This window comes from Oryzias latipes, chromosome 24 (assembly GCF_002234675.1).
Source record: "Oryzias latipes chromosome 24, ASM223467v1".
Taxonomy (NCBI): domain Eukaryota; kingdom Metazoa; phylum Chordata; class Actinopteri; order Beloniformes; family Adrianichthyidae; genus Oryzias; species Oryzias latipes.
Genome location: NC_019882.2, coordinates 11,825,200 through 11,848,366, shown reverse-complemented (window position 1 = coordinate 11,848,366; position 23,167 = coordinate 11,825,200). Strand labels below are relative to the sequence as shown.

Genomic DNA, 23,167 nt, shown 5'->3' with positions numbered 1-23,167 from the left:
GATAAAACAGTCATAAAAAATGAAAGTTGTTAAAAACGGAAAACAAAGGACAATCACACAAAGAAGGGACCCCTCCCTCACCACCCCCCACCCCCACCCCCACGCACCCCAGTAGAACCCTGAACAGAAACAAAGAATAGCAGCTTAAAGAAGGTCTGGCTTCAAAGATCCCACTAGTCCTTCAAGCTATCGCCCTATTTCTCTAATCAATGCAGATGTAAAAATTATCTGCAAAGCACTAGCACAGAGAATAGAAAAAATCACTCCTCACATAATTCACTTCGACCAGACTGGATTCATCAAAGGCAGACACTCGGATGATAATGTCCGTAGACTAGTTAATATAATAGACTTTGCCACCATTGAAAACCAGGAAATGACGGTACTATCGCTGGATGCTGAAAAAGCCTTTGACAGAGTTAATTGGAAGTTCCTTATTGCTGCCCTCCATAAGTTTGGTTTTGGAGAATCATTCATCAATTGGATCAAAATATTATATCACAACCCCAATGCATCAGTTAGAACTAATAAACAGACTTCAAACAGGTTTTTTCTTGGAAGAGGAACCAGACAGGGCTGCCCACTCTCTCCTTCTCTTTTTGCTATATTCATTGAGCCTTTAGCTGCAGCAATAAGACAGAATGAGAGCATTATAGGAATAAAAACCAAACACAGCCATCATAAAATTAGTCTTTATGCGGATGACATATTACTGTTTTTAAGGAATTTACAATCTGTAAATGAAACAGCAATGATCATAAATGAATTCTCCTCCATATCAGACTATTCCATTAACTGGAATAAGTCTGTTTTATTACCACTCAACAGGAATATGGAACAAAGACTCACAATTCCAGTTAAAACAGGAAATATCAAATATCTGGGTATCTACTTTTCCCCCAAACTATCAGAACTGGTGCAGCTAAACCACACCCCATTACTGAAAAGCATACAGGACGATCTAACACGCTGGACCAACCTGCCTCTGTCCCTTATGGGCAAGGTAGCCACGGTTAAAATGAAAATCTTACCCAAAGTTAATTATCTCTTCTCAATGATTCCCACACAACCGCCATTAAAATGGTTCAAAACATTAGACTCATCCATATCAAGCTTTCTATGGAACAACAAACCTGCAAGAATTAGTCTAAAAACTTTAAAATCTGCAAAAAGCTGTGGAGGATTAGAACTACCTAATTTCCACAAATACTTTCTTGCAAATAGATTACAATATATCTTAAAATGGTTAAAAAATAATCTTGAAACCAACTCATGGTTAGACTTGGAACAGGCGTTATGTGGAAAGATCAACCTTTCACAGCTACCATTTATTAGCCAAACAGTTAAAAAACAGGATTGTTTCAAAAGCATTAATATAAATGCCACCTTAACAGCCTGGTGGGAATTTCTCAAAATATCAAAATCATCAATTCAACCGTGCAAAATGACACCCATCTGGAACAACCCGGACATCCTTATTAACAAAAAAATGATTCACTTCCCAGCTTGGCAAGCAGGGGGCATAAAACAACCAGAGCACGTAATTATTGATAGAAGATTCATAACTCCCCAGGAACTTCAAGACAAACATGGAATAAATAACTTCTTGGAATATCAGCAACTTAAATCAAGTATTACTAAAAAGTATAAAATTAAAGACGACGATTTAAAGCTACCAGATGTAGTTACCACTCTGATTAATTTTTCAATGAATAGAACTCTCTCCAAAATATACAAACTTTTATGTAATTTAGATAACAATATTGCCCTTCCAACAAAAAAAATGGGATGCAGATTTGAGCATCAGCACAGATGAAAGCTTCTGGTCAGAACTCTGTCTAAACACCTTTAAACTGACAAAAAGTCCAAATCTGCAGCTAATCCATCTCAAAACTCTTCACAGAATTTACTACACTGGACAGAGGATGTTCAAGATGGGTCTCAGTAACTCAGACATTTGCGAGCACTGTGATAATAATCTACCCGACAGCTACATGCACGCACTGTGGTTCTGCACTCCTGTCCAGGCTCTCTGGCAGCAGGTATGTGCCGATTTATCAGTCTGGCTTAAGGTTTCAATCACTGCCTCACCGTCACTTTGTGTGCTTGGTGACATGAGTGCCATCGATATAGAAGAAGGATTAGCATCTATCATTTTCATAACTCTTTGTATTGCCAAAAAAACTATTTTAATAAATTGGAAAAACAAGAAAAATATAAACATAAGTCAACACAGAAATCTGCTGTTTGATCATATCAGCTTGGAAAAAATGTCAGCCCAAAGCTCAAGTAACTTTGAAAGAATTCAGTCTCTCTGGTCTCCTGTGGTTGACTCCATGACTTAGGGGGTGGGGGGCTTGGTCGTCGCTGCTCCTTGCCCTTCTGCCGTGGTTTGGGGTGGGGGTCGGGGCTTCCGGTGCCTGGCGGGGGCGGTGGGGGGCTCCGTTGGTCGGGGGGTCGGGTCCGGTGCCTGGGTGGGGCGGGCTGGGGCGCTGCGTGGTCCTCTGGGCTTGGGTGTGGGGGTGCGTGGTGGGGGGGTGGGGTGGTGGTCTGGCTTGGCTTGGGGGGGTGGTCCCTTTGCCTGTGCTGGGGGGGGTTGGCGGGGGGCCCTGCTCGGGTGGGGGGGGCCCAGCGGCGCCGGATGGGCTGCCCATCTGCACCTGGGGCTGGGATCGGCCCTTCCCTGGCTCTGGGACGGGACGGGACAACCCTCTCGGGGCCCCCGGTCGCTCTGGGTGTCACCCGCTTCGGCTGCGGGGTCTGGGGTGGGGTGGGGTGGGGGGCTTGTCGGCCCTGTCCTGTGGGGGGGTGTTCTGGGGGGGAGGGGGGGCCCATTATTAGTACGGGTCGGGGGGGCTAACGGGTCGGGGTCTCCGCTGAGGCAATCAGTGGTTGCCTCGGCCGGTTGGCCTCCTCGGTCCCGTCGAGGCCTGACCAGAGCTCTTCTAGGGCCGGCGTCTGGGGGTGGGGGCCTGGGCTTGCTCCGGGGGGGGGCGACGCTTTCTGGCTCCTCTCTCTCTGTGTGGGGCGGGTGGTGCCGGGCCTGGGGTGTCGGCGCCTCCGGGGGTGGGCCCCTGGGCTGGGTGGCCCTGGCCCCTTTGCTGGGGGTGGGCTGGGGGACGGCTGTTTGACCACCGGGGGACAGTCTACCAGCTGTCCCCAACTTACCCCCTTCCTTATATAACCTCATATTAGGGTGAGGGGGTGGGGGGTCTAGCCTGCGATGCGCCTTGGGGGGGGGCTACTTGGGAGTGGCCCCCCCTCCTATGGTTGCCGTATGGAGTGGGCCCCCCCTCTTTCGGTTTTATTTGCACCTTAGACATGTAGGGTCCTTGGTAGGGGGGGTGCTTGGACATCACTGCAAGCAAGCAGCAGATGTCCTCCTGGCACCCTACCCGCCAATTTTAACCGCACCTTAGACACTTAGGGCCCCTTGGTGTGGAGGGTGAGGGGACATCACTGTGAGTAATCAGGAGATGTCCCCTTAGTGCCCTACTCGCCAATTTTAACTGCACCCCCCTTAGTACACACACCCCTCCCCCTTCAATATATACATTCAAACATAAACACACACACATGCACACAAACACCCTCTCAAGCACCCATACACGCACACACATTTTACAAGGAAGGTGGGACCTGGGTCCATCTGTCCCCTACCCCTTCCCTGGTGGGGGGCGTGGGCCTCTTGGCGATGGCGGCCGTGTCCCTTGGGTGCCGGCTCCCTGGGCCCGGCGGTGCTCTCTCCGCGCGGTGGGGGGGTTCATATTACACCAGAGCCGGGGGTGTTCGTGTCCCTGGGGGGTGGGTCCTGGTCCTTGCCCCTGGGCGCTGGGCCCCGCCAAACTTCCAACATGGCCGAGCCTGGTCGGGCCATATTTATAACACCCCTTGTGGGCCGCCCTTTTTTCCCCGGGGTTCCCCCCTCCTGGGCGGGGGCGGCGGGCCCCTGCCTTGCTCCTACCTGGACCAACCGTGGGCCGGGTGGGTGGCTGCCTGGAGTGCGGAGCGGGTCTCCCTTGGGGGGTCCTGGCTCGTACCTGGGGTCGGGGCAGGGGGATGCCCGGAACTCCTGGGTGGTGGTGGGGTGCTCGTCTGGGGCTGTGGGCATCCCTCTCCGGTGGGGCCCTGCGTTGGGCTCTTCCGGCGCGGCGGGGGGCTGCTTTCCTGGCTGGGCTGGGGCGGCGCTCTCTTTCCCTCTGCGCCTCCCTGCTCTCTGGCTCTGGGGGCCTCGCGGCGGTCCTGCTGGCCCTGGCCTGGGTGGCGGTCTTGGTCGCCCGGGGGGCGGTTGTTCCCTGCCTGTTCCCGTGTGGCGTTGGGGGAATTCCGGCTGCCGCTGCTGCTGCGGCGGGGGTATGGGTGTGGGGGTGGCTGGGCGCTCCTCCTCCTTCTTTTCACATTCCACCATCCATTTTAGAAGAACATAAACACTCACCTGAGCACAGGTGTTGGCTCACCTTTGCACTAATAGTTTGCATGATTGAATGAATGAAAGATTTCACACTAGTTGGTTTAAAGGCATAGGTATGCGTTCGTGAACACTATCTGTTTTGTGTGCATGTTGACATGTGGACATTTTTGCGGCTAGCAGGTGTGTTGATAATATTTGAGTGTGTGTGAACAGGCCCCGCCCTTTTTGTACTACATTTGAACCGTACCTTAACGATAAACAACCAGTAAGCCTGTCTGCTCTATGCTGCTTCATGGTCTTACCCCCTTTCCCCTCCGATTATCACCCTCCTACCCCCCCCTCTCTCTAACGTCCCTCTCTCTTCTTCCCCTCTTTCCTTTTCCGTCCGGTCCAACACCAAAGATTTTCAAACATGATTGAAATTAATAAAGTTTGGCCTCAATTACAAAAGGGGTTTATTCAGACATACCTTTGGTTTGTCTGAAGATGAATAACCCCTCTTGTTAAAATAAAATATGTCCAACACAAGAGGCCCTCAGCTCTCATCTGTTTGCCTAGCTGTTGGACAGGACAAGTTAAAAAAAAAAAAAAAAAAAAAAAAAGAAGGTCTGGCTTGGTACTGCTGTGAGGAAACGATATCATGGGGATCCATTTATTCCAAGGCCCAGCCCGACCACAGGGGTCACTACCACAGCGCCCGCCCAGCACAGAGCAGCCCAGGGCCCACTCCATGGCTATTAGACCACAGAGCGGGACCCCAGCCTGCCCAACGAGAACGAACACTGCAGCAACAGCACCTCCTACAGGTCAAGCTTGTGGTGCCCAAGGACAATGGATCACCAAGAGGAAACACTGGAGTAAAAAAGATCAGAATAAAAATTATCATAAAATAACAACAATAAAAATAGAAAAAGATAAATGAAAAAATAAAAACATAATAATATATAAGAATGTTAGTAATAAATAAATAAAAAAAATACGTAAGTGATTAAAACATAATCTAAGTATCATTGGTAAAAATAACAATAAAAGGAATAGCATATTAGAAACAGAGATAATAATAGTCCTTACAAAAAATAAATGAATAAATACGTAAATAAATAAATTAATTAATAAATAGATAGATAAAAAAATAAAAAGACATAGGAAATGATCAAAGTCATGTAAAAGCCAGACTAAAAAGGTGGGTCTTGAGCCTCTTCTTAAAAACCTCTACAGTCTCTGCGGCCCTGAGGTCCTCCGGCAGGCTGTTCCACAGGCGAGGGCCGTATTGATGGAACGAAGCCTCACCGTGTGTGGTGAAAAGGTGGGGGATACAAGCACTGATTTGAATAAGTTATTATTTTAGGCTGTAACAATTATACCAGAAGGACAAATATTACATCAAAGGTGAAAATCTGACACTAAGATGAGCGAAAAAATCTGTCCATCAGTACACTGTGGGTAGGGAGGAGGGATGAAGCAGATAGGGAGAAGTGTGGCAGTGTGCACGTGCACGTGCGGGTGGAGATACATGCATGCTGCCGACGTGAACCGTGTGTTCATAAGGGGAACCAGATCCTACCCAGCCAGACCAGGAGAGGGGAGGAGAGCCCCCCAGGCCAGGAGCCCCCACAGCATCCGGACCCAGGCAGCCCGGGAAGGGGGGAGAAGGGGACCGCCCACCCCACCAGCCAGGCACAGAGAGGGCCCCCCTACAGGGGCCCCCCCAATGCCCAGAGGCATGAGCGAACCCAGTGTCCGGCACCCAGGCCACAGGGCAAGAGCGCTTAGCCGTACCAGGCAGCAGCCATGGGGGCCACCGGGCGCCGGACACCGAGACAAGGGCCACGGACGAAGCCAGGGCCCCCAGAACCCATGAGCCGTCCACCACCGGACCGGCGCCCCGTCTCCGTCCCCGATCCAGGGATCGCCACGCACCCACAGCCACCCCCCATAACCCTACAACCCTACACACTACAAACCCCCCCCCCGCCATAATATCTGATCCCCCCTCCCCAACCCTCTCAGTGCCCTCCCCTCTCTGTGATGGGGAGGGAAAGCCCCAGAGGGTCCCAGCGAGCCAGCCCCCAGGTCCGTCCCACCCATGCACTCACTCACACATAATCACAATCATCTGGTTACCCCCCCCCCCCCCCCCCCCCCCCCAGCCGGCTGACCCCCAGCGCCATTCCCGCAGCCGACATGATACCCATAAGCCCGGCCGCCCTCACCTGCAAAGTTTCTAACTGCTGAAGTTTCTTGCAGCTCATGGGTGTCGGCCAGTCCGTCACAGCACTGACTTTGGCAGAGTCCATTTCAACCTTCCCTGCTGGCACCACAAACCCCAAAAAGGAGACAGTGGAGACATGAAACTCGCTTTTCTCTGCTTTCACATACAGGTTGTTCTCCAGAAGACGCTGAAGAACTGCAGTAACATGAGATTTGTGAGAGTCCAAGTCAGGGGAGTAAACGAGGATGTCATCCAGATAGACATACACAAAGTGATCCAGGAAGTCTAGAAGAACATCATTAATCATGGCCTGAAATACAGCAGGAGCGTTGGTGAGCCCAAATGGCAAAACTAAGTATTGGTAATGACCTCTAGGAGTGTTGAATCCCGTCTTCCATTTGTCTCCCTCCCTGATTCTAACCAAGTGATAAGCATTACGAAGGTCAAGTTTTGTAAATACCTTGGCCTGCTGGAGCTGGTCAAAGACAGAGGTCATAAGAGGCAATGGGTATCTGTTTTTTATCATGTTTTTGAGAGCACTGTGGTTGATGCAGATCGGGAGGAAAACGGCAGAAATCCTGTCCAGCTGAATCAGTCCTGTGAGTAGACCCCTCCCCTGAGAGTCTGCCGCTCCGCAGGCAAGATAATTCATGAATCTGGTTATCTGTATGGATGGCGAGAGCGATGAGGGAGTCCAGATCTTCCGGTAAATCTAGTGGCACAAGCTGCTCCTGTATGCGTGGCGCCAGTCCATTCAGGAAGACGTCATACAGCGCCGTGGAGTTCCAACTGCGATCTGCTGCTGACGTACGGAAACGGATAGCGTAATCACACACAGATTCTCTACCTTGTCTTATGTTGGTGAGTTCTCACGCTTTCTCCCGGCTGGTTGATACCGGATCAAAAGTGATCTGTAGGGCATGTTGGAAGGCAATGAGGGATGAACAGAGAAGAGAGTTGCAAGCCCACTCTGCCATGGCCCATGAACGAGCCCTCCCAGATAGATGAGAGATCATGAAACCAGTCCTGGCTCTGTCCGACACAAAGGCATGGGGTGAGTGTTCAAAGTAAATTGAGCAGTCTGTGATAAAGTTCTTACACATTCCCGGCTCTCCAGAGTAACGTTCTGGTGGGGCAATCTTATTCTCCAGACTCCTAGCAGGCATGGCAGAAGAGGGAGCTGGGACTGATGTAGAAAGATCAGGTGGAGCAGAGGTCCTGGGCTGACCTAGATGGAGATCCGAAACTTGGGTGGAAACCTGGACCATTTGGAATGATAGAGTCTTCTGAAAGTCCTCCTGCTGGGAAAGGCGGGCTTCCAGGCGTTGCAAAATGGCTGTGAGACTGGTGCTCTCTGCTGAGTCCATACTGGCCAGTTTGTAATGTCAAGAATGATCACAGGGCTGGACTCAGATGCAGAGATTTCAGTGGTTTTAATTTCTTGAACAAGCTTCAGCTATGGGTCTAGAAATAACCAAACAAACAGGCACAGGACAAAGGGAGACTAGACTATTTAAGACAGGGGTGTCCAATTCCAGGCCTCAAGGGCCAGAGTCCTATATGTTTTCCAATCAACTTGCCGTTGAAGCTCCTTATTGGCTAAACACACCTGATCCAGGTAATCAGCAGCAGATGAGGCAGGATTTCTGGAAAACTAGCAGGTTGCTGGCCCTTGAGGCCTAGAATTGGACACCCCTGATTTTAGACATGAGGAAGGGGAACACAAGTGGAAACAATCAGGGAAAATTACACAGTCACACCTGTGGGGAAATGACAAGGGCAGGAAGGAACAAAGCTTTAAACGAGAGGAGAGTTAGTGTTTCAAAGAAAAACAGGAAGTGCAACACGAGACAACACAGGTGACAGACATAGACCAGGGGGGTATTCCAGGAAGCATGTTTAAACTACCCTGACTTTAAGCCTGAACTCTGGCTGAAATCCGCCTGAACTTGCTTACCCTGGGTATGTCGGTTCCAAAAGACCGGATATGAGTTGGCGTAATTACGCTCGACTTGGTAACCCTGGGTTAACGCACGGTACATAAAGACATTCTCAATAGATCGCCGATTTCTGGAGTCACCATGGAAACGCGTGGTGAAAAAAAAAGAAAGCGCTGTACTTAAGTGAGACGGAGTCTGAGATTTAATGACGGCGGAAAAAAATTACAAGTCCATCAAAAAAGTAACATGGCTGAAAAATAATTTAAATAATTTAGTTAAATTAATTCAAACTCAATAATTGTTTATACAACTCAAATTTACGTATTTATCTTACTAAATGTCACATTACTCCATTAATCTTTTTTCCATCTTAATTACTTATATTTCTTGAACTTTCATATGTCTAAGTTTGAGCTGGCAGATATGCTCATTTTCATAACAATAAAAAGAACGGGAAAAAAATGCATGGAGTGCAAAAATTCATTAAAGAATTTTCCATCACTGTCATAACATGTTTAGATGGTAGGGGTGCTATATAAACTTATCATCCTCTCCCTTACTCTCACTCATGGTGCAGAGACGTAAGCATAGTAGGACAAAATAGCTCGGCAAAACACGGTGAAACACAGTAAAACAGCTATACAACTAAACACATTTTGTAAAAAACCCACACTTAAACCCAAATCCGTCCAGACAGGCAAAGGGAATGATATCCCACAATCCCTTGCGGTGCCAATCTAACGGCAGCACCAAAGTTACACCTACTTAATTGAATTAATTTGAACGAAAGGAAAATATTTGTCTGAAAACTACGTGTTATTTTTAAGGTGACCTAACAAAAAAAATGATTTATCTTAACTGAAGCAAATAATTAAGTTAGATCAAAGTAAAAAAGTTTATCTTTCCAACATCCATATGTGGTCTTATCACCCTCTCATGGTGGAAAAAGTATTATCTGAGCTTTTTCATCCACTAAGTCATCTTTAAATGGACACGCCATGCTGCTTCCCCTCTCTGTAAACAAACTAAGCTTCAACTAAACCTGCTCCAGACCAGGTTATGTTCAGAGCATGAGTTGCCATGGTAACTTGACCTACCCTGAAACATACCTCCATTTCTGGAACCAAAAGCTGAGGTTATCAACTTCCTTAGCCTCAAACTTATCGTGGGAGCTAGCATAACCTGCTTTCTGGAATACCCCCCAGAAGTGCACAACTCAGGACAAAACATAAGAATGACAAGACATTACAAGGTGCTTGATCTTCTAAATTCTGCTTCCTCAGGGAGAAAAACTATGGTGATGAAGACGTCCTGTGAAGAAAAGATGCAAAAAACTCTTCTTAAAAAAATAAATAAATAGATATTTTCTTCTCTATGACTTTTTCTTTATTTCTTTTTAGATATTTCAACTACAGTAGCTTTATTTACTCAGATCTGGCTTCACCTGCAAAGTTTCTAAGTAGCCTGTTCAAAAATAGCGTAGATGCAGGAAATGGTACAAGTGTGTTTGTGTGTGTGTGTGGGTGTGTTCAAAATTAATCACTCAAAGCTCTTCTGCCTTTGTATCCGTTTTGGGGTCACGGGGCTGCCAGAGCTTATCTCTGCCACTTATAGGCAAAGGCAGGGGACATCCTGGACAGTTCGCCAGTCTGTCACAGGGCCACTCAAAGTTTAATATCTATATATGTATTGACATAAATATGTTTGTCGTCTTTATCATTTCTTTGTTCTGATTGCTTGAAATAAACCATTTGTATATTTGAATTCTGTTCAGACAGCTTGTTGATTTTGTGACTAACAGCAATGTTTTTTGGAAAGACAACAACTTTGGAACACAGGAAAATATTTTCCACAGACTCAGTTGTCTTCCAGGCTGATATTTCTTCGAAATCAAGATGAACCACAAGTGAAAATAGACCTTCAAGATTTTTAACATACGCTTACGGCTCTGCAGCAAAACTAACTGAAAAACTTTGCATGTTATTTGTCAAGTCTCTCCCCTAATGGCATCAACACACAGCAAGGTCTGTAACAGCCATTTTTTTGTAACATAGAAAAGTAAAAACAAATCAGATGGAAAACTTTTTTTGAATTAAAGAAAGCAAACATTTGAAAAAAATAGAACAGCTATGGAGTCATTCATCATATTTCCTGGTTCTTCTGTTGATGCTTTTTGACTGCTTTCGTTAACACTCATTTTAGCTTTTTCTCAGCATTTCTCTTTTCTTACCTCTTGCTTTTATCTGAACATAACATGTAACTTCCTCACAGAAACACTCACCCTAAACTAATTGTAACAGCAACTCTGCTAAAACAGACCAGGATCCAGATCCTGCTTCCTCTCAGCGAGCTGCTGGTCATAATCATCATCATCATCATCATGGGGGAGCACCTGTTCTTCAAAGGTGCTGCAGCATTTCCCAATGTTTTCCCAGCAGGAACAGTTGACCCCCCATCACTTTTGTATGTGACGTCTTCTTAGAGCTTTAATTCAAATTGGACTGATACACTGATACTGATGTGTGAAAACAGATTCAAGAAATGATTTCAACATTTTTCATGTGACTTTAATTCAAAGTGTTGATTCTTTCAGTGTCTTTTCAACTGTATATCATGGAGATCTTGATTCATTCTTGTTTTAAAGATCTGTTTATGTTCTTGTTCTCACCTCTGGCCATAATCTGTGGTTTATGAATGATAGAAATCATGGATATAAGGAGCATAAATAACCTTTTATATGCAGCATTAAGGTCTCTCTTTATGATAGGCTGCAAATTTCAGTTGTCTGGAAGGAACTCACTCTATTTGTATTTCTCATTCAAATAGTGGGCGGGGCCATTTGAAGGTGGTTTTGGACATCTGGCTAAACTGGAAGCTTCCTGATGAGGAATTATGTCCAACATAGAGCCTACAGTAGATGCACTAGAAACAGTCCCAGCTAGTCTGGAATGGCCTCAGTTACCCCATAGTGGAAACAAGTTTCACTTTTTTATTAGTTAATATTTATGAAATAACACAAATCTGGCCATTTAAATGTATAAATGTAATGTAATACATTTTGAATGCATGCATTAAGGTTAAATATGGAAAATGAGAACGTTTTTTTATTTGTGTTCCAGATAAAGGAGGAAGAAGGTGAGGTGACATTTTCTTCCATTCAAATAAAGTGAGAAGAAACAGACAGTGATCTCTCCACAGCTGCATCCTTTCAGCAGTTACTTCTGTCCAGCTGAGGATGAGGATGAAGATGAAGATGAGGACGGCACATTGATGTACAGCTTTCAGTTAACGTGTTTAAAACAAGATACAGATCCAGAAGCTTTACTTTTAAAACGAGACATATTTAAATAGTTTATCATACAAGTTTCTATTTTTTTTGGCTAATTTTGTTCTTCATCATGTTGTTGTATCAGTTTTCTAATATGAAAGCATTCAACAGTGAGTTCCTAAAGACAATGAATTATTTGAGAATGTGTTTAATAAGAGCTTAATGTTAAATTGTAAAAATAAAAACTAAAGATCATCAGATCTTCAGTTTTCCTTTTCTCTTACTTTTTAAACATGTCCACTTCAGCAAGAACGGTTTGCCTTAAAGACAATTTCAATGATGGACATTTGGACACTTTAGTGAGTCAGGAACTGAAAGACATCAGAGCCAAATATGCAAGGAAGAAATCTAAAAGGTGAAAAGACAGAATGACCTGACCACCCTGCACCCAGCAGGAGAATTTCTGCTGCAGTGGTAGAGTTCTCACCACTGCAGTCAATGTTATGTCACGCCACCCCAGAACCCGTCAACGCCACGTCACATCAAACCAAACAGCTTCCTGTTCTTGAGGGGGAAAACTGGAGCCACAGCTCTTCATGTCTCCTGTCCCTAACTATTAGTTACTGTAATTTCATCAAACATTTCTCTAAATTGTAATAGATTACATGATCCATGCATTGTTCTTGAATATAGTCCATCAGACAGCTTACTGTTTTTGTATTTATTTCAATGTTTTTTTGGAAAGACTGTGGAACATGTCACAAAGAACAACATTTACTAGACTGATGATGAAGACTCTGCTGTCTTCCATGCTGTTATTTCTGCAGATCCAGCAGATCCGTAACTAAAAACAAAGCTTCTGTATTTTCAGTAAATCTATGTAAAGATCATAATTACAGCTCCCCAACAAAACAGAAAAACAGCAATCTTGGATTTCACATCTGAAGTCTACCCCCAAGTGGCAGAATTCCATTACAACGTCTTTGACCACCAAGACAGTTACAAGACTTTTCAGATACAGACGAGTGAAAGGAAATTCAATTATTTTTGGATGAAAGTAAATGAAACATTGAAAAGAGAACAGCAGTAATTAGGAGATGTCCTCTCAGTACCTACCTGCCAATTTTAACTGCATCCCTTAGTACACACACCATTTACCCCTCAAAAATATACACTCCAACACAAACACACACATACACGCTCACACACACGTTCATAAACTCACCTACATCATACAAGTAAGGTGGGACTTCAGACCATCTGTCCTCTCCCCCATCCCTGGTGGGTTCCAGGCCCTTGGCGGCCGTCTCCCTTGGGTGCTGGCTTCCTGGGCCTGGCGGCCCTCACTCCACGCAGGGAGGGGGATTCCTGAGCTTTTTGGCAAGATCAACAGCCAGAGATCACATCACATCTGAGCCTGGGGGTGTCCGTGTCCCTGTAGTGTGGGTTCTGGTCCTTGGCCTCGAGCGGCGGCAAGGGCCATTAGTTGAACGTGTGTGAACGTTAGTTGTGTTATATACATGTTGGCATGTCTGTATTGTTGGAGCCAACAGCTAAGTGTGTGTGAACAGGCCACGCCCCTTTTAGATCTGTATTACTTCTAAACCTGACCACAATGATAATAAACATCCAGCAACTTGTTGCTTAATGCTGCTTCATGGTTTCCCCCCCAACCCCCCCCCCTATAATCACCCTCCTATCCTCCCCCTCTAACATCCCTCTCTCTTCTTCCCTCATTTTCTTTTCCGTCTTCAAAAAATGGTTACAAATATAAGTAAGATGAATAAATATTGGCCTAAATTACAAAAGGGTTTAATTCAAATATACACCTAGTGTGTCAAAAGCTTCATAACCCCTATTGGAACAGTAGCATATGTCCAACACAAGAGGTTTTCAGCTCTCATCTCTTTGCTCAGCTGTTGAGCAACACAGAACGTTAGGCAGGTACTGGAACCCAGCAATGCCGAGCTGAGGGATTGGTAATGCAGCAGGTGGTGATGTACCCAACTCAGCCTCCATCTCTAAAATGACCTCGATCAATGTGGAGGCTGTCTCCTCCCACTACATCCCCTCAACATCCTCCTGGAGCTAACAGGCCTGAATCTGTTCTTGTAACAAAACCTGGAGCTCACTGGCCTGAGCCTGGTCCTACTATATTGCACTGGAGTTAACCAGCCTCAGCCTGCACTTTGCATCTGTGAAGCGTGTTTTCATTCTGGGATCTGCTCTTGGAGAAAGATGGCGCCGGTGTATGTGGACGCTCGTCTACTCTCGTCCCTGTTGTTCATAGTTGTTTTATTTTTGTACTCTGGTACGCAATAAACAGTCTCTGGTGGTGTACAATCATCAGTTCCTTTTAGGTCATCAATATGCCAACTCTGATCTAAGTTTGTTTAATCATTATGGTTGCCAAACACTACCCCCTTTGCTTTCGGGCATCTCAGCTCACCTACTTAGGGCGTCGGCGCCCATCCTGCGGCAGAAGCGTCAGCAGAAACACAGCATTTTATGATTGTGTTTTTATTGTTGGGGATTGTATTATTCATGTGTTGTCCTGAAAAGCTGTTGGTGAAGGACTACTTTGAGATCATTAACTCTTTTAATATAGTTCAGTGGGTGTCTGGAGCACCTCATGAAAAAGGACATATACTGGATTTTGTTCTCTCCTATGGATTGCCTGTTTCTTTAGATTCAGATTCAGATTTGCTTTATTGTCATTGTGCAATGTACAATGAGATTTAAGCATCGCAATCAGTGCATAAACAGCAAGGAAGGGAAAAATAAAAAACATCGTAATACAATAAAATCATAAAATTAATATGGAGATCTGTGACTTAGCTATTTTAGATCACATGCCTGTGGTGTTTAAATCTGAAGTTTTTTCGTGCTGCAGTTAAATCTACAGCTCCTCCTCAGCGTCGCAGGATTTTTAACTCCTCCACTGCTGGTCAGTTTTCCTCTGCTTTTAACCAGCTCACTGCTCCCTCCTCTGCTGCTGATGTTTAGGAGCTCAGTTCCTGGTTTCAATCGTCCTGCAGTAACATCCTGTGGCTCCTCTAAATATACTAAAGCCTCGTTCCAAATATAGATCTCATTACAAATCCTGAATCTTCTTCCACTTTCGGCTTCTCCCATCAGGGGTCGCCACAGCGAACAAGTCGCATGGTAAATTTGGCAATGTTTTACGCCGGATGTCCTTCCTGACACAACCTTCTCAAACCGGGCTTGGAACCGGCAGAGGTAGAGAAGGGAACAGGGAGCAGCCCGGAGTCGAACCCTGGTTTCACGGACGGAAGGCGCCGCAAACCAGCACGAGTTAAACTGGCTCCCATTGCAAATCCTGAATAACTGGCTAAAAAGAGTTCCTGGCCAATATTATTATTTTTAATCAGCACAACCTACGGGTGCTTTTTAAAATGATAGATTCTGTTCTTAATGTTCCACAGGCAAAGTCTCTAGAAGCTTCAACTGACCTGTGCAATTTGTTTTTTTTTTTTAACAATAAGGTTAAGAACATAAGGGCTGGCATCATTCTCCCTTCTTCTGACCCTTGGACTTATGTTTGTTGCTCAGCCATTTTCAGAGAATTTAAGCCAGTGTCTCTTAAATTCTTAACCCTTGTGCCATCTGAGATGACCCCACCCTTACTTTGACATGTTCTCCCTACCATGAAAAAGGTGGATAAAGGTGGAAAGATTTCATGTAATCCATGGACACCAGTGAAGATCACAAATCATTGAAGAAAAAAGGTTCAGAGCACTGTCTAGTGGGTCCAGATGACCCAACTCTCAACGTTAAAGTGCCTAGGATAGCACAAGGGTTAAATGAGTTGGTCAGTCAAAGCAAACCATCAGGTTCTCCCCTAGATTCTATTCCTCCCAAGCTTTTCCCCAGCATTGCACAGATAGTTCTCTCAATCATCAACAGAAGTCTGGCTGCTGATGTCGTCCCTGCTGTTTTTAAACATGCAATAGTCCAGCCTCCCCTTAAAAAAACCAGCCTGGACAGTCCTGTATTGGCTAATTTCAGACCCATCTCCAAGATGCCCTACATGTCAAACAGCAGCATTTGACACAGTAGACCATGGTATTTTAATATCAAGGCTCCAGAACTCAGTGGGGATCCGAGGCACAACACTGGACTGGTTTAAGTCTTACCTGGCAGAAAGAACTATGTGTGTCAGCTTGGGTGGCTTTGAATCTAATCTGGTTCTAGGGCCACTTTTGTTTTCTCTGTATCTGTTACCCTGCCAGATCTATCTGCCGTTAAAAAAAGATGATCTCTCCATGAAGCAGCTCCTGTCATGTCTTCAGGACATTAAGAACTGGCTGGCCCTGAGCTTTTTGAGTTTCAATGAAATAAAAAACGGAAGTTTTAGTTTTTGGACCGAATGATTTTAGTGAACCATCCCAAGTTGATTAGGTTCCCTTGACTAACTTTTTAAAATTAAATGTTTCTAATCTGGATTTTAAACTGGACAGTCATTTTAAACTGCATCAGCAGATAAGCTCAGTCGTGAAGTCAAGCTTTTTTCATCTCTAGCCAACTTGCTAAGGTAAAACCTTTTTTTACAGCTGCACATTTTGAAACAGTCATCCATTACTGTAATTCTCTGTATATTGAAGTCAGCCAGTCGTCTCTCTCACGTCTCCAACGTGTTCAAAATCCATCTTCTGCTTGGAGGTCGTGAGAGAGACCACATTACGCCAAATTTAGCATCGCTCCACTGGCTGCCTGTGCATTTTAGAGCTCATTTTAAGATTATTTTACTTGTCTTTAAATCTTTACATAGTGTTGCCCCACTGTACCTCTCTGAATTTCTCTCTCCTTACTCGCCAGCCCGGTGCCTCAGATCAGCTGATCAGCTGCTTCTGGAGGTACCGAGGTCCAGATGGAAGCTCAGAGGGGACAGAGCTTTTGCTGTCGCTGCTCCAAAGTTTTGGAACTCTTTGCCACTGTCCATAAGAGAAGCTCTATCACTGTCCGTTTTAAAACCCGCCTGAAAACCCATTTTTATACTCGGGCTTTTAATACAACATGAGATTTCTGTTATTGCTGTGTTGCCGTTCAAGTTTTATTGTTTTTATCTCTATATATTTAATCTTGTGTTTTAACATGTTTTAGAGTTTTTTTTTTTATTTGTCATGTTTAGCACTTTGTGTCGGCTGCTGTTGATTGAAAGTGTCATGGTGTGAGTTTGTTTTATCTTGGTTTTTGTTTTAGTTCTTGTTCTGTCTTGTTTGGTTCTGTTTCCTGTTTAATTTTGAAAGGGTTCCTGTCTTGTCATGTCTTGAGTTGTACTTCCTTTGGTCCCCATCTGCCCTGATCGTGTTCACCAGTGTGTTGTCTGCCCTGTCTGTATATAAGTCTTGTCTCTGCCTTCCTCTTGTGCTGGTCCATTAGCTTCTGGTCATGGTGTAACGTCTTCATGCCTCGTCGTCCCGTCATGCCTTGTTCCATCTCCCTTGCCACGCCACAGTAAGTTTTTGTTTTGTTTGGTCATCCTGCTCTGCAGCGCCTTTTGTTATTAAAACCCTTTAGTCCTGAACCCGTTGGCCTCCCGTCTCTGCGTCTGGGTCCTACCTGCTCTCGAGCCCCCCTCACCGTGACAGAAAGTGCTATATAAATAAAGATGAGTTGAGTTGAGTTCCAGGTAGTGTGAATACGCTAATGTGGCTAACATGTAGCACAACACACGTTAGCCAAAGCATCTACAATACATTCACAAATTTTGGCGTAACTCACTGCCGCTTCTTCCCAATCTTAGTAAAAGTGTGATAGCTTGCAGTTTAAGCTGTGCTTCATAAGCATGTCTCTTATCGTTTTCAGGGTTGCCAAAACGATGTTGTTTTGCATAATTCACATACCTGCTCTTGTGTATAATTGCTGGTGTGTCTTGTTTTATTCCCACACTTTGCCCCTTACCGTTCTCATGCTGTCCTCTCCTACGTCTTCTTTACAAAAGTCACACAACAAGACATTAGACGCAATGCACCATAGGGCATTCCGTACATTTTGGAGAAAATGTAAGACTTTTAAGTGTGACTCATGGTCGTGAAAATATGGTGGAGTGTGATAAGTCCAGCATATGTTTTGTCAGTTTCTTAATCTCAGTTGAAATACAGTGTGTTCCAAATTATCATACCAATTAAATTAAATGTAAGTTACAAAAAGATACAATTCCTTGTTTTTCAAATAAACTCATGGATTGTGTCTCATGGCTCTTTGGATCACTAGCTGCGTTTACATGGACAAAAGTAATCGGAAAAAACGCCTGATCGGATGAAAAATGCGTCATGTAAACACGCCGTTCAGAATACTCAGCCCCGATCGGACTCTTTTGAATCAAAATTTCTTTCCGATCGAGATAGGTGGGTTATGGCGATTGTTGATCCGATCGTTGTGCATGTAAACGGTTCATTCCGATCGTGTGTCACTACTGCTCTGGTTTAAGGTCATGCATAGACGGTGTTTTGATCCAGAGAAAACTTAAAGCTCAAACAGGACCGACCACTTTGTGCCCCGTGACATCTGGACTCTACGCAGTCCGGGCTCGGATGCCAGTGGACCGAGCGAACGGTGTCTCTGAGCAGAGACCTCTGGATAAAGATGAGGGGAGGGGAGGGGAGGGGAGGATGCTTTGTTACGTGTGGGTTTTGTTGTTTTGTTATGTGTGGGAGAATTCGGACTGCGATCGGTCCCGCCGCTCTGGATTAACGGCTGCCGGACTCAGGAGAACCGTGTGTCTGAGCAGAGCCCGGACTTCCAGCTCACCTAGTTGCTTTGGGGCGGTGTTTGTGAGTTTTTCAAAGCAGAAATGCCTCTTAGTGTGATGAAACCGTTTAAACAATCACGTGGATTTGTATTTCCAGTCGTGTCCCGGCAAAAGAAAGGCTGATGTTTTTCCTTTTTTTTTTTTTTTTTTTTTTTTTTTTTTTTTTTTTTTTTACCTTGTCCTGTCCAACAGCTGGGCAAACAGATGAGAGCTGAGGGCCTCTTGTGTTGGACATATTTTACTTTAACAAGAGGGGTTATTAATCTTCAGACAAACCAAAGGTATGTCTGAATAAACCCCTTTTGTAATTGAGGCCAAACTTTATTAATTTCAAACATGTTTGAAGATCTTTGGTGTTGGACCGGACGGAAAAGGAAAGAGGGGAAGAAGAGAGAGGGACGTTAGAAAGAGGGGGGGAAGGAGGGTGATAGTAGGAGGGGAAGGGGGATAAGACCATGAAGCAGCATAGAGCAACAAGTTTACTGGTTGTTAATCACCATGGTAAGGCTCAAATGCAGTACAAAAAGGGCGGAGCCTGTCCACACACACACCCAAGTGTCAAACACACCTGCTAGTTGCAAAAATGTCCATCTGTCGACATGTACACAAAACAGATAGTGCTCACACGCATACTTATGCCTTAAAACCAACTAGTGTGAAACATTTCAGTCATTCAGTCACGCAAACCGCCAGTGCAAAGGTGAGCCAACACCCGTGCTCAGGTGAGTGCTCATGTTCTTCTAATATGGATGGTGGAATGTGTAAAGAAGGAAGGAGAGCGCCCAGCCATCCCCACCCCAAGACCCCCACCGCAGCAGCAGCGGCAGCCGGAATCCCCCCCACGCCACACGGAAACCGGCAGGGAACAACCGCCGCCCGGGCGACCAAGCCCGCCACCCAGGCCAGGGCCAGCAGGACCGCCGCAAGGCCCCCCAGAGCCAGAGAGCAGGGAGGCACAGAGGGAAAGAGAGGGCCGCCCCAGCCCAACCAGGAGAACAGCCCCCCCGCCGCGCCGGGAGAGCCCAACGCAGGGCCCCACCGGAGAGGGACGCCCACAGCCCCAGACGAGCACCCCACCACCACCCAGGAGTTCCGGGCATCCCCCCGCCCCAACCCCAGGTACGAGCCAGGACCCCCCAAGGGAGACCCGCCCCGCACTCCAGGCAGCCATCCGCCCGGCCCACGGTTGGTCCAGGGAGGAGCAAGGCAGGGGCCCGCCGCCCCCGCCCAGGAGGGGGGAACCCCGGGGAAAAAAGAGGGCCCACAAGGGGTGTTGTAAATATGGCCCGACCAGGCTCGGCCACAGTTGGAAGTTAGGCGGGGCCCAGCGCTCAGGAGCAAGGACCAGAACCCACCCCCCAGGGACACCAACACCCCCGGCTCAGATGTAATGTGAACCCCCCCACCGCGCGGAGAGAGCACCGCCGGGCCCAGGAAGCCGGCACCCCGGGGACACGGCCGCCGCTCCAAAGGGGCCCGTACCCCCCACCAGGGAAGAGGCAGGGGACAGATGGTCCTAGGTCCCACCTTCCTTGCAAAATGTGTGTGCGTATATGTGTGTTTAAGAGGGTGTGTGTGTGCATGTGTGTGTGTTTATGTTGGGATGTATATATTGAGGGGGGAGGGGTGTGTGTACTAAGGGGGGTGCAGTTAAAATTGGCGGGTAGGGCACTAAGGGGACATCTCCTGATTACTCACAGTGATGTCCCCTCACCCTCCCCACCAAGGGGCCCTAAATGTCTAAGGTGCGGTTAAAATTGGCGGGTAGGGTGCTAGGAGGACATCTGCTGCTTGCTGGCAGTGATGTCCAAGCACCCCCCCTACCAAGGGCCCTACATGTCTAAGGTGCAAATAAAACCGAAAGAGGGGGGGCCCTGATGGCTGATGTTTTTCCCACATATTTACGTCCAGCCAAGATGCAGATTGCAGCATTTCCCGAATCGATTTTATGTTCATCCAGGCTAAATGTTGTTAGCCCGTGTTAGCCTACTCATGGCTATCCCTGGCTTCTTCCAGCTCTGTTCTTCCACATAAAAAAGCACTGACCACACGGATCAAAAATAAAATGATGAGCGAACAGGCGCTTCATAATATTCATAACATTAATAAAAGCATGTTTAGAAGATCATCTCGTATATTACCGAGCTGCTGCATAAATGTATATGGCTCAGTTTGTTTACACCAGGACTCATTGACTCTTCCGGTATTTAAAACACTACTGCGCATGCCCAAATGATTTATTACGACCGAAAGTGTGACCATGTGAACGTTCGTTCTAATCAGAAAAAGTTTTTCTGAGCCCATGTGCACGGTTGGATATTAATCAGACCATTGATCCGATCAATAGATTTTGCGCATGTAACCATGGCTACTGACATCAAATTTAGACACCTGTGATGATTAGTTTGCCAGGGTGAGTTCAATTAATTCTTCACATTATTAAGCAGACGTACATTTTCAAGCAATATGGAGGAAAAAAAAGTTTTTTTATACCTTTGATGGGGTAACAAAACCTTGGATATTTTATGAAAACTTAAGCATGATCATTGTACTATGAAGAAATTAATGGCTGATTCAGAGCACACACAGGTTCATGCAGATAAAGGGAAAATGAGGAAGATTTCTGCCGGACAAATGCATCGGATTTAGAGAGCAGCTGCTCAAATTTGCTTACAAGGCAACAAGCATATATTTGAAGCTGCTGGTGTCTCTGGAGTCCCACGAACATAAATATGTAGGATCCTCCAGAGGCCTGCAGTTATACAGAAACCTTCTATTCTGCCATCCCTAAACAGCACTCACAAGCAGAAACAGCTGCAGTGGGCCCAGACATACATGAAGACTGGTTTTCAAACTGCCTTACTCACTAATGACTGGAGGGTCCAGGTGGATGGAGTATTGGGTGGTTGGTGGATGTGCCACCATGTCCCAAAAAGGCTGCGATGTCAGCAGGAAGTGGCAGAGTCATGTTTTAAGCCAGAATCATGAGGAGAGAGCCGGTCAGCCCCTTTGGGATCCCCGAAGGTGTGAAATTGACCTCTGAAAAGGATTTGTAGTTTCTCACTGACCACTTTCTTCCGTGGCACAAAAGAAGAACTTGGCTTTCCATGACAATTATTTTCATGGATGACATGCACCATCTCCTGCTGCAAGGAATACCTCTGCATGATTGGCTGCTATGGGCATAAAAGGAGAAACTGATGTTGGTGCCCCATCCTCCCCTGACCTTAACCCTATGGAGTGCCTTTGGAGTATCCTCAAGTAAAATATTCATGAGGGTGGGGGGCAGTTCACATCTAAACAGCAGCACTGGGAGGCTATTCTGACATCCTGCAAAGAAATTCAAGCAGAAACTTTCAAAAAAACCACAAGTTCAATGGATGCAAGAACTATGAAGATGTAACTTGGCCTATTGATATGTTTTTGATTGGAATAGTTTTAAATTTTAGTAAATATGACCTCATAATGCAGGAAATTCAACAAATTACCATTTTCTGTTTTTTTTATCACATTTCGTATAACTCTGTTGTTAATTCTAATGTGGAACAATGGATTTTAAGGTTTTTGTGCATAATAATGTGGAACACAATGTGCTTTACTTTCTTTATTTTTCCTCAACTTCTCCAAACAACATTGTGGTTTTATTGAAATGCAGAAGTGGTTTTCTCATGGTCAGCATCCACAGAAGTGGCAGAAGTAACAGCAGAGGAACTGTCCATAAGACTTCAACAATAGTCCTCCCTGCTGTTATGCAATTTCTTGAGGAAAATAAACTGCAATAAACTGCACTATAATGTAGACTTTTCTGCAACTTGTAAAATTGTTGGTGGGGTTTTGCAGAAGCTGGCCCTTAGGAGAACAGATGAAGATTCTAAGAAGGTGTATGAACAGATCCCAGAGGAGTGTAGTGGTAGGCCTTGAGCTCCATGTGTGACGACCTAGGTAGAAATGGGTACTGTTTGGATTTTGTCCGGTGCAGAAGAGGTACTTTTAAAACAGTTCTGGTGCCTAAATGGTGCTCCATCCATCCACCCATCCATCTTCAAAACCCACTGAATCCAGGATGAGCCCATCCACAATCGCTGAAAAGGTAAAATGATTGCCTAGACTTGTACTCCAAAACTGATTGAAATACCATTGATTGACTTGTCCAAAATGAATTCCTGAAATAAACCACAGAAATCCACATTTATACAATCCCCAAACTACTGTATTTTCTGCTCTATGAAGCGCACTTATTCGCTTTTTTTTTTTCAAAAAAAAATTATAGCAAGCCATATAATCCAGGAGACAATAAACATGGATTCATTCTGGTTGTGGTTACTGATGATGAATTGATTCTTCAGAGGTCCCCGCCGCTCTGTCTAAATGTCACTCTGTTTTTTTTGTTTTTTTATGTATCGTGAACAAGGGCAGCAGTGGTGGGGTTAGGTTTAGGCTCAGGGTTGTAAAGACCCTAACATGGCCAACCTACAGCTGTGACGGACTGTGTTATTTACGTGTTACTAACAAGTTTGAGAATTAGTATAGTCATGTTAGAATTGGTTTTATCAGTATCAGT

At 45.6% G+C, this 23,167-nt stretch overlaps 1 protein-coding gene and 1 long non-coding RNA gene across 2 annotated transcripts in view; both read left to right on the top strand.

The window, feature by feature from the left end:
• LOC111947064 overlaps positions 1 to 23,167 on the top strand; it is a 98,014-nt gene that overhangs the window by 2,528 nt on the left and 72,319 nt on the right. The gene's annotated exons all lie outside the window — the stretch shown is intronic.
• LOC111947066 lies at positions 1,990 to 12,097 on the top strand. Its single transcript, XR_002872861.1, has 2 exons — positions 1,990 to 2,042; positions 11,683 to 12,097. It is a non-coding gene; the product is annotated as an uncharacterized LOC111947066 (long non-coding RNA).